Below are 15332 nucleotides of genomic sequence, written 5' to 3'. Positions count from 1 at the left end.
TACTTTTGCCCACAGAGGTTCAAGAGTTAGGTAAAGCTAAAAGCCACTCTTTAAACATATAAAAATCTTTTTTCCCCCACGGAAATCTTGAACAGTTGCATGGACGTTTGGCTTCTGACCATATGGTGTGTGCTGAAACCGATCACACGAATCTTGTCATTCAGACTTGTTGACTTGGGAATGTGCCCTGGTTCCTTCTCAGGCTCTCAATTCAGCTCAAGCCCAAATGACAAATGATCAAGTCATTTTTCAACGAACCCCAACCTGCATCAACCCAGAGGCTAGAAGAAACTGTGCCAAGCCATCTCCCCACACATGATCTGACCCACACTACCGCAGGTCAAGCAGAGCACGTAAGAAACTCTGAAAGTAGTAGGTTGGCCAGAAGTGGGTCGAGAAGGAGATTTTAACCAAAATTGTACATTGCATCAACCACGTGGGATTATGAGCCTGGTGTTCGGTGTCATCTGATTGATGCCCTCATTGCTGTGACAGGGAATTACTGGTGCCATAACTGTGGTGCCACGGTGGGATCCACCCACGTGAGCATCGGAAAGGCTGTCCAGGGTCAAGTGCCTTAGGTTCTCTACCCATCTTCCATTCCAGCGTTTCTCTCCTTCCTGGGACCTCCCCTTCCAGTGGATCCTGCATTTTCCAAGTCCCTATTGAGGCTACAGTGTCTGAGACAGCTATGACAGTATCTTTACCCTTCAGTGTAGTTTCTTTTACCCTGCTTGCAGCAGCAACCCCACCCCCCACCCCCGCCATCTGTGGAGAGTTGGTGACAGAGGAACCCGTATTGGCTTTTTAATGATTGGAAGTGGTTTCCTGCTGGGTTGACATCATTCTAAAGAAAGAAGGCATGGCAATTTATCCTAGGATGTGTCCAAGTACTTACCAGTAATTGTCAGAATAGAGAAAGGAGGCCACCAATCTTGCAACAAGCAACAGCATCCCTGGAGACAGGGTAGCATGAATGGGGGCTGGGGCAGCCCCGTGGCAGAAAGAAAGGGTTCTGAAAGTTTTGGTCCTTGGTGTATGTGTGTTAAGCCACTGCAGCAATTAGCTGACTCTGTCAGGGAAGCAGGACAGAGTGTTCACACCCCTCACCAGCTGAATGACGTCAGAAGGTGCTTAGCCTCTCTTAAACCCAATTTGCTCATCCAAATCTCACTGGATGATCGATGAACACGTGACACAATAAGCATAAGGTATGTTACAAGCACCTTGCGAAACCCAGTGCTCCACAGTATCAAGTGGTCTCTGTTCAGCTTCCTGATGCTGGCAAGCCTGGACACATGACACGTGACAACCATCCTCTCTCTACAGTCAGCAGTTGCCTCTGACACTCAAGAAGAGACCCACAGGATGCGAAGAGCTTTTGGCCCTCCCGCAAAATGCAGGTTAATTACTCACACTGCCTCCTACCGTGTGACCCTACACTGTTCACTTGACTTCTTGATGTCTCCTCTGATTCCTCCTCTGAATGGTAGAGGTAAAACCCTCGATGTCTACCGCAAATCCAACAGAGTCTGGAAAATGCTTAACACATAGCCTGGAACATAAGGAGTGCTCCCTGTGTCGATGTGTCATGGCCGTCATTAGTAGCATGTGATATCCCACTACAGAAGATGTTTCCTTAGAGGATTCAACCATCTGCCCAGTTCCTGCCCCTTACCTAAAGCCCATCCATCAAGCCTCTGCTCAGATACCACCCCTTGGATCGGCAGTACAGAGAGCTCACCCTGGGAAGGCAGTCTTTTCATACAGTACCGTGTTTGTTTACTTCATCGAAATGACCACAATCTGTAATTAACTTGGGAGTCTGGGTCTACCTGTTTATTTTCTTTTTAGTCCACACTGAATGTCAACTCTCTAAGCAGGAGAGGGGGGTCCTTATTCGTCTTGTTTATCATAGAGCAGGGTCTGGCAGACATAATATTCATAAAATAGCTGAGGAATAAAAAGAAAAGCAAAGAGAAGATGCTGATGAAGAGATGGACTAGATTCCTTAAATTATAGGATGCGACAGTAGGATGGACAGGACAAGGACCATCCCTAGTCATTCCTCCCACCACACCCATCCCCATCGCAGTGAACTGATAATTAGCAGCGCAGTGAGTGAACGCCAGAAGTCTACTCTCAGGCCCAGCGTTGCTGCTACCCAAGCCTGTGGCCCTTGAGCATCTGTTCTGAAGGTACTTCCAGGAATCAGAGGGAGGTGGTTGAGACCAGTCATCAGGCATCTGCCTCGGGCTACAGGGCTGTAGTCCTCAGAGTGTGGCGTGCGTAGGAATCACATGGGGGATGCTGTTGAAGGTCCCATTCTTGGTTCTCACCAAACCCAAGCCCGCTGTTTGAAATTCCCAATGTCGGAGACGGCGTTGAAGACTCAGTCTCTTCTGCAGAGGTGAATGAGGCCGTTTGGGAGCTAAGGTCATCTTTTTTGGAACAAAGATTAGGAAATCTTTTTTTAGAAAAAAAAAATAAGATTAGAAAAAGTCTAGTTCTTTCCATGGCATGGTAAATTTTGTGACCTTGGGAAAGTCTCTAACTTTCAGGATTTTCATAACTACCCAGGTCCTTACCCAGGGTGTGTGCTTTTCTTTATGGAAAGAATGACTTCAAAGAAAAGACAGTTTCCATGAAAGGGAGAAAGAAGGGAAACCCCCATTCTGGCTTCTAATATCTGAAGTCTTCCTGTGGTATGGCCTACTGAAAAGCTCAGCTAGAGGAGTCCCAGTGAGGTTATTGATGGTGTAACCCTTAAGAGTCATAATCGAAAATCCTCAATAAAATTCTCGCTAACCGAATACAAGAACACATTAAAGCAATCATCCATCCTGACCAAGTAGGTTTTATTCCAGGGATGCAGGGATGGTTTAATATACGAAAATCCATCAATGTAATCCATTATATAAACAAACTCAAAGACAAAAACCACATGATCATCTCGTTAGATGCAGAAAAAGCATTTGACAAGATCCAACACCCATTCATGATAAAAGTTTTGGAAAGATCAGGAATTCAAGGCCCATACCTAAACATGATAAAAGCAATCTACAGCAAACCAGTAGCCAACATCAAAGTAAATGGAGAGAAGCTGGAAGCAATCCCACTAAAATCAGGGACTAGACAAGGCTGCCCACTTTCTCCCTACCTTTTCAACATAGTACTTGAAGTATTAGCCAGAGCAATTCGACAACAAAAGGAGATCAAGGGGATACAAATTGGAAAAGAGGAAGTCAAAATATCACTTTTTGCAGATGATATGATAGTATATATAAGTGACCCTAAAAATTCTACCAGAGAACTCCTAAACCTGATAAACAGCTTCGGTGAAGTAGCTGGATATAAAATAAACTCAAACAAGTCAATGGCCTTTCTCTATACAAAGAATAAACAGGCTGAGAAAGAAATTAGGGAAACAACACCCTTCTCAATAGTCACAAATAATATAAAATATCTTGGCGTGACTCTAACTAAGGAGGTGAAAGATCTGTATGATAAAAACTTCAAATCTCTGAAGAAAGAAATTAAAGAAGATCTCAGAAGATGGAAAGATCTCCCATGCTCATGGATTGGCAGGATCAACATTGTAAAAATGGCTATCTTGCCAAAAGCAATCTACAGATTCAATGCAATCCCCATCAAAATTCCAACTCAATTCTTCAACGAATTGGAAGGAGCAATTTGCAAATTTGTCTGGAATAACAAAAAACCTAGGATAGCAAAAACTCTTCTCAAGGATAAAAGAACCTCTGGTGGAATCACCATGCCCGACCTAAAGATGTACTACAGAGCAATTGTGATAAAAACTGCATGGTACTGGTATAGAGACAGACAAGTAGACCAATGGAATAGAATTGAAGATCCAGAAATGAACCCACACACCTATGGTCACTTGATCTTCGACAAGGGAGCTAAAACCATCCAGTGGAAGAAAGACAGCATTTTCAACAATTGGTGCTGGCACAACTGGTTGTTATCGTGTAGAAGAATGCGAATCGATCCATACTTATCTCCTTGTACTAAGGTCAAATCTAAGTGGATCAAGGAACTTCACATAAAACCAGAGACACTGAAACTTATAGAGGAGAAAGTGGGGAAAAGCCTTGAAGATATGGGCACAGGGGAAAAATTCCTGAACAGAACAGCAATGGCTTGTGCTGTAAGATCGAGAATCGACAAATGGGACCTAATGAAACTCCAAAGTTTCTGCAAGGCAAAAGACACCGTCAATAAGACAAAAAGACCACCAACAGATTGGGAAAGGATCTTTACCTATCCTAAATCAGATAGGGGACTAATATCCAACATATATAAAGAACTCAAGAAGGTGGACTTCAGAAAATCAAATAACCCCATTAAAAAATGGGGCTCAGAACTGAACAAAGAATTCTCACCTGAGGAATACCGAATGGCAGAGAAGCACTTGAAAAAATGTTCAACATCCTTAATCATCAGGGAAATGCAAATCAAAACAACCCTGAGATTCCACCTCACACCAGTCAGAATGGCTAAGATCAAAAATTCAGGTGACAGCAGATGCTGGCGAGGATGTGGAGAAAGAGGAACACTCCTCCATTGTTGGTGGGAGTGCAGGCTTGTACAACCACTCTGGAAATCAGTCTGGCGGTTCCTCAGAAAACTGGACATAGTACTACCGGAGGATCCAGCAATACCTCTCCTGGGCATATATCCAGAAGATGCCCCAACAGGTAAGAAGGACACATGCTCCACTATGTTCATAGCAGCCTTATTTATAATAGCCAGAAGCTGGAAAGAACCTAGATGCCCCTCAACAGAGGAATGGATACAGAAAATGTGGTACATCTACACAATGGAGTACTACTCAGCTATTAAAAAGAATGAATTTATGAAATTCCTAGCCAAATGGATGGACCTGGAGGGCATCATCCTGAGTGAGGTAACACATTCACAAAGAAACTCACACAATATGTATTCACTGATAAGTGGATATTAGCCCCAAACCTAGGATACCCAAGATATAAGATATAATTTGCTAAACACATGAAACTCAAGGAGAATGAAGACTGAAGTGTGGACACTATGCCCCTCCTTAGATTTGGGAACAAAACACCCATGGAAGGAGTTACAGAGACAGAGTTTGGAGCTGAGATGAAAGGATGGACCATGTAGAGACTGCCATAGCCAGGGATCCACCCCATAATCAGCATCCAAACGCTGACACCATTGCATACACTAGCAAGATTTTATTGAAAGGACGCAGATGTAGCTGTCTCTTGTGAGACTATGCCGGGGCCCAGCAAACACAGAAGTGGATGCTCACAGTCAGCTAATGGATGGATCATAGGGCTCCCAATGGAGGAGCTAGAGAAAATAGCCAAGGAGCTAAAGGGATCTGCAACCCTATAGGTGGAACAACATTATGAGCTAACCAGTACCCCGGAGCTCTTGACTCTAGCTGCATATATATCAAAAGATGGCCTAGTCGGCCATCACTGGAAAGAGAGGCCCATTGGACTTGCAAACTTTATATGCCCCAGTACAGGGGAATACCAGGGCCAAAAAGGGGGAGTGGGTGGGCAGGGGAGTGGGGGTGGGTGGATATGGGGGACTTTTGGTATAGCATTGGAAATGTAAATGAGTTAAATACCTAATAAAAAATGGAAAAAAAAAAAGAGTCATAATCAATCGATAGAACAAATAAACTTCAAAGAGCCCATGTCCACATTTTTGGCTTGTTTTCAAGAGTATTGAAAACATAAACTTGAGATGGCTACTTCAGAATTACGTCATTACAAACATTTCAGGGCCGGGTCTCGCGAGCTCTGACTTCCTTGCAAGAGGAGCTGTTGGTTCTTCCGGTCTCTGTTTCTGTGGGAGGTGGAACACTGCTCAGTGGATCCAAGATGCTGAAGAAGAGCTCTGTCTCTCATCCATTGAAATAGATTCAAGCTAATTAGCCATCCTCCGATTCACTTCCTTCCAAAAGTGGGTTGTGAGCTGTGCAACAAAGAATGTCATATTCCACAGGTGGAAAGCCCCTTGCCAGCTCCAAGAATTATGTGGTCACCCTACCGAAACACTTTTACTTACCCCACCCAAAAAAATCATTTTTAAAATTATATGAACTTTTTTCCTCCAGTCATTTATATTTTATTTTATATATTTCCATAACACTGAGGTGTCAGATCTTCCTTGCTCGGCAGTTTTCTAGGACAGCCTTCAAAAGACATTAAGTACATTTTTTTTTAAAGGAAGTAAGTGATGCTGATATTGAGAGTTTTCCTGGTCAATGTGAGACGCTGGCAAGCTTCCACTCTCTGTTCTGCACGATGCTGAATCGATGAGCTCATGTGTTTGGGGTGGGGTTTAACTCTCCCTTCTGTCCCGGGAAGGCTTCTTCCATTCACAGGGCTAGATCTAAAACTGAGACAGCCCATGAGTATGGGCAGCAATACTGAAGAATGTATGAGGGGAAAGTAGGTGGTACTGAACAGGCCCTGTGAGGTAGATGCTGGCTGCATCTGGCTTGAGGGAACAATAGGTCAAAACAGATCAGTTAGACGTCTTCATATAGTTTTCTATCACCCTCCCCCCAGTGTGTGTGTGTGTGTGTGTGTGTGTGTGTGTGTGTGTGTGTGTGTGTCCTCCTTGGATGCCCTAAAGCAATGGGAGAAGCAAATAAACTGAGTGTGACCTAACCAACAAGACGAGCCTGGCTGCTGACGCAAAGGTGACCGAAACCCAGGCAGAGAGCTTCAAGGTAAAGGAAAACAGGATGAAAATGGACCCATGGACTCTTCTAGATTCCAGACAGGATGTTTCAAAATCAGAGGGAAAGAGCCCATGAAAGACAGAAACTATAAAAAGAAACCATCTCAAGAATCGCTAAAAATTACAGTCTCTGCTTAAAAAAAAAAAAAAAAAACACTACGGAGAGATCTGGGTGAGAAGAAGAAGGAAGGCGTGGGTTAGGAGCTGTGATTGCACAGCCTGCTTGCTGATGGGGATCCAATTTTAGAATCCGAATGTGAACGCTGCCGCAGACTCTGACTCTCCTTGCCTGGGAGCTTGCCTCTGCCACCCACATCTGCACCCTATGCAAGGCCAAGGGCTGTGACCTACAGAGCTCTTACTCTGTGTCAAGGCAGGATCCTAGATCCTTTCAACACAGCCTTTACTCTTCACCGTGACTCAGCCAACAAAGTGTCGCTGCCTCGTCTAGTGTTAGCAGCTGAGGCTCAGAAAGATTAAATAAATAAATCGTGAAGCTAATAACAGGCAGGCAGGGCTGGGATGGACTCCAATGAGTTCGAGTTGTGATGCCAATCCGGGATGGAGGTATAATGGGAAAATAAGAATATAGTATGACATCAGCAGAAGTATGACATCAGCAGAAGTATGACATCAATGGAGGCATGACATCAGCGGAGATATGACGTCAGCAGAGGTATGACATCAGCAGAGGTATGATATCACCCAGAAGACAGCAACAAGGATGAAAGTAGATAGTGTATTTGAATTCTGTATCTCTTTCCTACATGTCTAGTCTACATTGTACAGATGTACAATACATTATCTACAGAACACATTATCTCACCTAATCCTCACCACCCTACACAGTAGGAACTCATGTCTTTTGATACAGGCAGAGAGCTTTGAGCCAGCGCTCTTCTAAAATGAGCTACTACACTTTAGAAAACATAGTAGTGCTGGCCAATTGCTCCTCACTCCACAAAGAAGCACTAACCACTTCCTGGGAGCTCCGCACTTGGGACATGCGGGAGCGAAAATCAGTGATGCAGACAAGTGAACATCCCTGCTCTCACAGAACTTAAACTCTCCTGGCATGAGGAGATAGAAACAAACAATCCTGTGAGTTAGATGTGGTGATAAGTAATCCTGGGGAAAGAAAGGAGACGGAGAAGACAAGTATAGAGCAAGATGGGCTGCTATGGAAGGCTTCCTGGACACGTGTGGATGCGGACTTTAATGAAGTACCCGCGTGAGCATTTGCAGCCTAGGAACAGCAAGTGCAATGGTCCTGGGGCAGCCCAACGTGAGGTAAGGTAGTAGAAGAGGAAGCCAGAGAGTAACCTGGGGCAGAAATAAAAACAATTGATTACTCAGTCACTGGACTTTGGATGTGAGCCACCTTAGAGCCTTGGTGGGGTGGGGATGTGGGAGCTGACTTAAAAACGAAGACTTTGACTACAGATGGCATGTTCAAGAGGTATTCTGAGGAAGGAAGCCAAAAAAAGCAGTAACTGAAGAAGGAGAAGGGTCTTTGGAGACTGTGTTGAGAAGAAAAAAATGGTAACTAGGTTCAAATAGGAATAATCCAGTAGTTTAGCATCGTTGGCTGATAGGGGACGTGCCTCCACAATGTCCATGAAGTGGCATGCCTGAGTCATGACTGTAGTCGCCAAAGGCCCAGCACGTGGACCAGGCACATATGGGCAGCACCGCACTTCTCAGATTATGGTCATTTCCTCCAGGAAGTGCAAAGGTTCAGCCCAGACTACTTATGAGAGTGAAGGTAAGCATTTAGCGAAGGAAAAAAGGAGACAATCGTCCCCCAGGAAGATCAAAAGGCGCACGCAGTTAAGAGGGGAGGAGAGGGGAAAGACAAAACTGGACCCAGTGGGCATCAGTGGTTGTGGATTCCAGCTGAGAACAAGAGTGGTCCAGAGGCCACCCTTAGGCATGCTCAGTCAACAGCAGAGCAATGGGCAGGGAGAAGAGAAGAGCAAGGGAAGACATACACAGACTAGACTTAATGATGATTCTAACAGTGAGAGAGATAGTGAGAGGTACAATGGACAGAGACCATGGGGAGGCTGGCAGAGAGCAGGTACTATGAGAGACCGGCATAATCTCGCCTCTAGTTTGAGCTGGATAGAGGAAAACCAGTGATCCTTTGAGAGGGCTGGGGGTGGGCAGAAAGAAGTAAGTCTTCCTGAGGTCAAGGAAGGAAGAGGAGATTGACTGAAGAGAATGTTCCAGTTGTCCTTAAATTCAAAAAGGCCAGGGAAATACTTTGAAAGAAGGCACCAGGGAATTAGAGTCTGCCCATAAAGTTGGCCTCATCCTGATCTTCATTTGGTGAATGGTGTGAGGGAGGTAGCCCTGCTGAACCCAGGGCAGCAGACACAACTCCCCAGTATTAAGGTCAGGCTGCCATTAATAGGACCCTGTGGAATTCTACCTGACTCTCTTGGCCATGGATGGAGGCCTTCTCCGTGCCAGTGGAGGAGGGTGGTCCCTCTCCTTTGAAATCTAACATAAAACTAATAGGCCCCCAAGAGAGCTTACTTCAAGGATAGAGGTAATCTCTACCTTGTCCAATGGAGGATCTACTAGCACACGTCTGACCCCAACCACAACCGGCACATTTTTTGATCATTTTCTTATCACTAATATGAGACTTCTTATTTATCCACCCAAGAAAATCATTTTCAACTGGGAGATCATAGAATGAATCAAACAGAACGGGTTAAAATCCCAAGGGAGCAAACACTTCTCCTTAAATAACTGAGGTCTACATTTCCCAGAAAAAAAATGACTGGAGGTAATAATTAGAAAGGGGCTTGTGGTATCATGGACCTTCGGGATGTTCTAGAAGATATAGCAGAGTGGTATCTGTACCTCCTGAAGAAACTATTCCATAGCACTGGCTCCCTATGAAACATCAAAGGAACCTATCTGTGGACCACTTTTCCACTACTTTGTAAATACTCTGTGATATGGAGAGGACACTGACTCCCCGACAGAAAACATCTACCCCCCCCCCCCAAACAGTGGCCAAGGGACCCTCACAGAAGGTAAACTGCAGTTGTGGGAAGATGTGTGTTTGGTTTGGACCAGGACAAGGGATTGAGGTGTGTATTTTTCATATCAAAGCAGGCATGGCTTCCAAGTTCTCCCAGCATCCCTCAGTCTCTATCTGGCATACCCTGCCCCCAACTTTGAACTTCCCAGCCCTGGGGTTGGGCTGTCCTTTCCCCAAAGGCTCTTCCCTATATAACCCAGACACTGGTCTCCCTCTTTTTCTTCTTTTCTTTGTCTGCACATGTGCCCTTTCTCCTTTCTCTCTTTCTTCCCCTCACCACCCCCCCATCTCCCTCCCCATGGCAAATTCCTTGGCCTCCTTCCTTGTGGCCAGCAAACTCACCCACTGGAGAGCAACTTCCCAATAAACCTATCTTTAATATAATCTACTCTGGCTTGAACTGTCTCATTTCTCCAGCAGAAAAATAACCTATCAAATGTGAGCAGTGCAGAGGTTGTACTGATTGACCCTGTGAGCAAAGAAACAGAGGCATCCACAGATTAGAAAAAAATTCAGGCTGGAACACCAGAGAGAGAGAGCATTCTCTGTCCCCATCACTGTGTGTGTGGGATACGGGAGACATAAAGGAGAGAATAAAAACCACTTCTGCCAAATGCTTCATTGAGAGAGATAAAGCCATCACTTATTTTCCCAGTGGAGTTTATTCCTGTTGCTGCAACAGCCCCCCTACAGTGCTTTCCCGGGAGGCTCCCACTGAGACACTGGAGCTAAAAGTTGTCCTTTAGCAAATAGAAGCCACTGGGGGGTGGGGGGGACACGACACGGAGTGTGGAAATCTCCTACAGAGAAGTGCCAGAAAGAAGCAGGGGCGAATCTCCACAACCTCCTGGCCCCAGGGAGCCTCGGTTCTAAAAATAGTTATCACCACTTGCTCTCCAACATGGCATCTCATGCTGAAACCCCTGCAAAGGTTGCTGGCTGAGTTACCTCAGAGCTTTGCCACTGACCCGCAGGCAGACATAGCTTAACCAGCGGGTGTTGGGGGGGAAGGACCTTCAGGAGTGGAGTCCCAGTCTGTCTGCTCTTGCTCCGTGGCAGGGTCCTGTGCGGTTCTTGTGCTCCTGGCCACAGAAGAAAGCCATGCAATGCAGCTAGCAAGCTGGCCTCTTTAGAGACAGCGATGCTCTCTGTGGGCATTGCACTCATTGCCCTTGAGAAATTTTCTCGTAGTGTAGTCAATATCTTGGCGATCATTTACTCAAGCATTTTTTTAGGGACAAGGAACCAAAATAAGGAATTCGGAATTGTTTTTACTTCTAACCCTCGAGGTGCCTCATACTCCTGACAACATTTAAACGAAGAAGCCGAGGCCCAAGCCAAGGTTTCAGCCATGACCCCACCAAACACAGTAAATGGTCACCGTGAGCTGGCCTCAGGACCTCTTATTTGTGATACCACCGGGGCAAGCAATGTTCAAGGAGGGGACAGGAGCCAAGCATCCCAGCATGAGCTGTGGTCTCCTTCACCAGCCTGACCATTCTATCAGCAAGTCTAATGAACAAGGCCTGAACCACTCTCTACTTCTGCAAGCCACACACTTAGGGAAAAAACAAAAACAAAAACAAAACGACTGACACCCCCCCCCCCATTTAGCCTCAATTCTGTGGAGTGTCTCTCCCAACACAAAGTAATGCTATTATCTGTATTTGACACCCGGAGAAGCCAATGCTGCATGGAAAGACATAACACTACACAGAAAGTCTTTTCCAAATACACCTCAGGTTCATCTGTGATCAGTGCCAATCAAACAGAAGGACCGCAAAAGACTAAAGATAAGGCAAGATTGTCATTACCGTCATGAGGTTTTCAGATCCAACTTTGATTGTCTTTGTGATATCTGGTAAAATGGAAAAAAATAAAATCACATATTAAAATATTTTCTAGAGCCCCCCGCTATTTGCTTGGAACCATGGTAAGACTTTGGGAAAGTCTATTCCACATAGCCAGCCTTTCGAAAAGGCTATTCCACATAGTCAGCCTTCAGAAAGGCTATTCCACATAGTCAGCCTTCGGAAAGTCTATTCCACATAGTCAGCCTTCGGAAAAGCTATTCCACATAGTCAGCCTTCAGAAAGGCTATTCCACATAGTCAGCCTTCGGAAAGTCTATTCCACATAGTCAGCCTTCGGAAAAGCTATTCCACGTAGTCAGCCTTCGGAAAGGCTATTCCACATAGTCAGCCTTCGGAAAGGCTATTCCACATAGTCAGCCTTCGGAAAGGCTATTCCACATAGTCAGCCTTCGGAAAGTCTATTCCACATAGTCAGCCTTCGGAAAGGCTATTCCACATAGTCAGCCTTCGGAAAGTCTACTTCACATAGTCAGCCTTCAGAAAGTCTATTTCACATAGTCAGCCTTAAGTCTATTCCACATAGTCAGCCTTTGGAAAGTCTATTTCACATAGTCAGCCTTAAGTCTATTCCACATAGTCAGCCTTTGGAAAGTCTATTTCACATAGTCAGCCTTGACTTCAGCTCTTGTAGTGGTTCCTCTGCTTTACAGGTGATGACACTGAGGTTCCGAGTGGTTCTGTGACATATCTGGTATCGCTACTAACAAATACAAGCTGTGGGCTGGCTGATTATGTCCCCCACAATGTATAACATGACATCTGAGTCTTCAGTGCTGTAACATTTGAAGATGAAGCCTTGGGAAGTTCAGTAGGTCATCATGAAGGGAAGCCCCGTCAGGAGATTAGTGTAGACAGAAGAAAAGACAATAGAGAGCGTCCCTACCATGCTGTGAATGTGAGGGAACAAGGGGACATCACCTACAAGCCAAGAAGAGACTCGCCCATGGAGTCAGAAGCACATTGTAGTGACTATAAACTCTGCCTCTGTCTTAGTTTTCTTTTCATTGCTGTGATAAAACACTATGACCCAAAGGGAGGGAAGTGTTTATTGCATCTTACAGTTCTACAATACAGTGCATTATCTTAAAAAAAAAGTCATGTCAGGAACCCGGTTGCAGGAGCTGATGCAGAGGCCATAGAGGAATGATGCTTACTGGCTTGCTTCCCAGGGCTTGCTCAGTCTGCTTTATTGTATACCCCAGAAACACCTGCCCAGAGGTGACCCCGCCCACAGTGATCTGGGCCCTCCCACATCAACTATCAATCAAGAAAATGCCCCACAAATTGGTCTGCAGGCCAATGGTATGGAAGTACTTTCTCAGCTGAGATTCCTTTTTTCCAGATGGCTATACCTTGTGTCAAGTTGACATAAAAACTAGCCACCCCAGGCTCCTAGGAAAAGCTCAGCTGTTTGAATAAGATGTACTGATTGACAGGTGAGTGGGGCTCTGTGGTGGCTGTCTTTGCCATTTCTGATTGAATCTCATGCTTAACAATATGTCCAGGCCACTAGTAGTTCTGAGTGGCAAGTTCACAATTTTATTAGAAAATAGGTAGACTAAAGTTATTTAAATTGCTGAATGTAGACTTACACAATGAGTTCTATGGCCGATGTGGACAAATAGTGGCCCTTTTGGAAGCTAAAACAGCTTTAGACTACATTAACAGATAGAAAGCACCAAAGACTCATATTCTTCGTGTGGAGTGACCAGGCCAAGCTTTGCCGCATCTTAAGGACATGACTCTGAGATTCCTTCCAAGCAAAGCAGAGTTGAAGAGTGTGTGAGCCTGAGTGTGCGAGCATGCTGCAGAGGCCGTATGATCTGCACCTGAAAAGAGGTGTGGCACGGCTTGTGCAAAAGCCAGAACCTTAGGTGGATTTACTGTATGGTCCAATGGGACACAGAAGTGACATCGTGCAGGCCCAAATGAGCAACCAAATGGACAGATGGGTAAAATGTTTGAGCAGCGAGCTAAGCAGTCCTCTTTGGGGTGTGGTGCCTCGAATTCTGACTTTAGGCTGTTTTCCTGAGAACATGTAGTCACATTCAGGATGGGGCACCTTCTGCCAGTTCTAAGGAACCCTGTACCCATGTTAACATTCTTCCCCATGAGCTCTTCTCAAGCTGCCTGGCAAGACCAATCAGAGGCAAACAAGCTTACCACCAAGCCTTGAACTTAAACTCCAAGTTCAATTCTTAGGACCAAATGGTAGAGAAGGAGAGAACCAACTCCTGCTAGTTGATCTCTGACCTCCACACATGTGCTGAGGAACACTCACAGGCACACACACACACACACACAAAGGTAAATAAATATTTAAATGATAATAATACTCTCGCCTGGCCCTGGGTATGAGTGAGATTCTCAGAGACTAAGATGTCAGGAAAACACCATGTGTTCTCACCCCCTCTCTCGCACAGCACCCAGCCTGGTGCTGCATTTACTCCTAATTGACTACAAGTTATCTAAGACCAAAAGCTATGTGCTCTAAGTGTAAGGTCAAAGAGTCACAAAAAGATGAACATTAAAAGCTCTCTGCAAAGGCAGAGGCAAGGAGCAAAGGCCCCAGGTCCTCCATCTTTATGCCTTTCTTAGCAACCAAAAGCTACAAAACAACAACAAGAAAAAAAATGTTCCACATCCCTGGAGGAGTCCGAATCCACTATGTAACCCTTCCTGCCTGCCATTCAAGCTATTCCGTCCTTTTTAAACCTACGAAAGCGAAGCCAAAGAAGCTAACTTCACCACGACCTCACAGAGAGCAATGGTGAAGCCAGGTGACCAACTGTGAGCTCTTGACCAAGCTCCTCATTGCCCACAGAAACGTGGATCACCGCCTGCAGTGATCCACACCTGCAGCGTCTTCTCGAAGTGAAGCCCCGTGGGGTAGCTTCACACACAGCAAAGACTTGTTGGACTCAGTAAGTAAGCGCTTTAACTCCTTTAGTCTCGAGCACACAGGGTTTCCAGGAATGGGTGCGGCAGATCCATCTCGAGGCTCTAGCTTGACCCCAGCAGAAAATCTGCTTGTCCTCCACATTCCACTTTGGTTCAGTGGGTTTGTTTGGTTTTGTTTTACGACCATGTTGCTTTTACTTAGCTTGGGACATGCAGTCATTGTTTGGGTTTATGCAAAAACAAAGATAAACATTGAGACCTGAGTTTCTAGTTGTCTGTGGATGCCTGACTAGGGGGCTGGGGGAAGGGGGAGTAATTTAAATTAGTCAGCTGGTACTTAGCAAAGCAACTTGACTTCTTTACCCAAAGGACAAAAGTCCCTTATCTACTGGGGTATCCATGCCTCTCTTTATGACCTTAACTCTTGAAATGCAGTAGTTAGATAGAGTTTAGCTGAAAATCCCAAATTAAGCTAAAGAAAGACTCAGTGGAAGAGTGCTTGCCTTGAGTGCATACACACACACACACACACACACACACACACACACACGCACATGCATGCATACACACACACACATTCATGTAAGTAACTTAGTTTTTAAGGATTCAAAATTGGCAAGACTCCATGAGAAAGATCAAGGCCAGAAGAAGTCAGGCCTGCAGTCTTCATTCAGCCAGGATGGTGCCTGGGCACAGGATGACCCATCCCACCAGCCTCTGTAGAGAAGCCAGTGG

General features: G+C 45.3%; 1 long non-coding RNA gene across 1 annotated transcript in view; it reads right to left on the bottom strand.

Moving 5' to 3' along the window:
- Positions 1 to 15332, bottom strand: part of Gm41387 — a 38472-nt gene that overhangs the window by 1366 nt on the left and 21774 nt on the right. The window lies entirely within an intron of this gene.

The sequence above is a fragment of the Mus musculus genome, chromosome 15, assembly GCF_000001635.26.
Source record: "Mus musculus strain C57BL/6J chromosome 15, GRCm38.p6 C57BL/6J".
Classification (NCBI taxonomy): Eukaryota; Metazoa; Chordata; class Mammalia; order Rodentia; family Muridae; genus Mus; species Mus musculus.
This window is presented reverse-complemented; position numbering and strand designations above follow the sequence as displayed.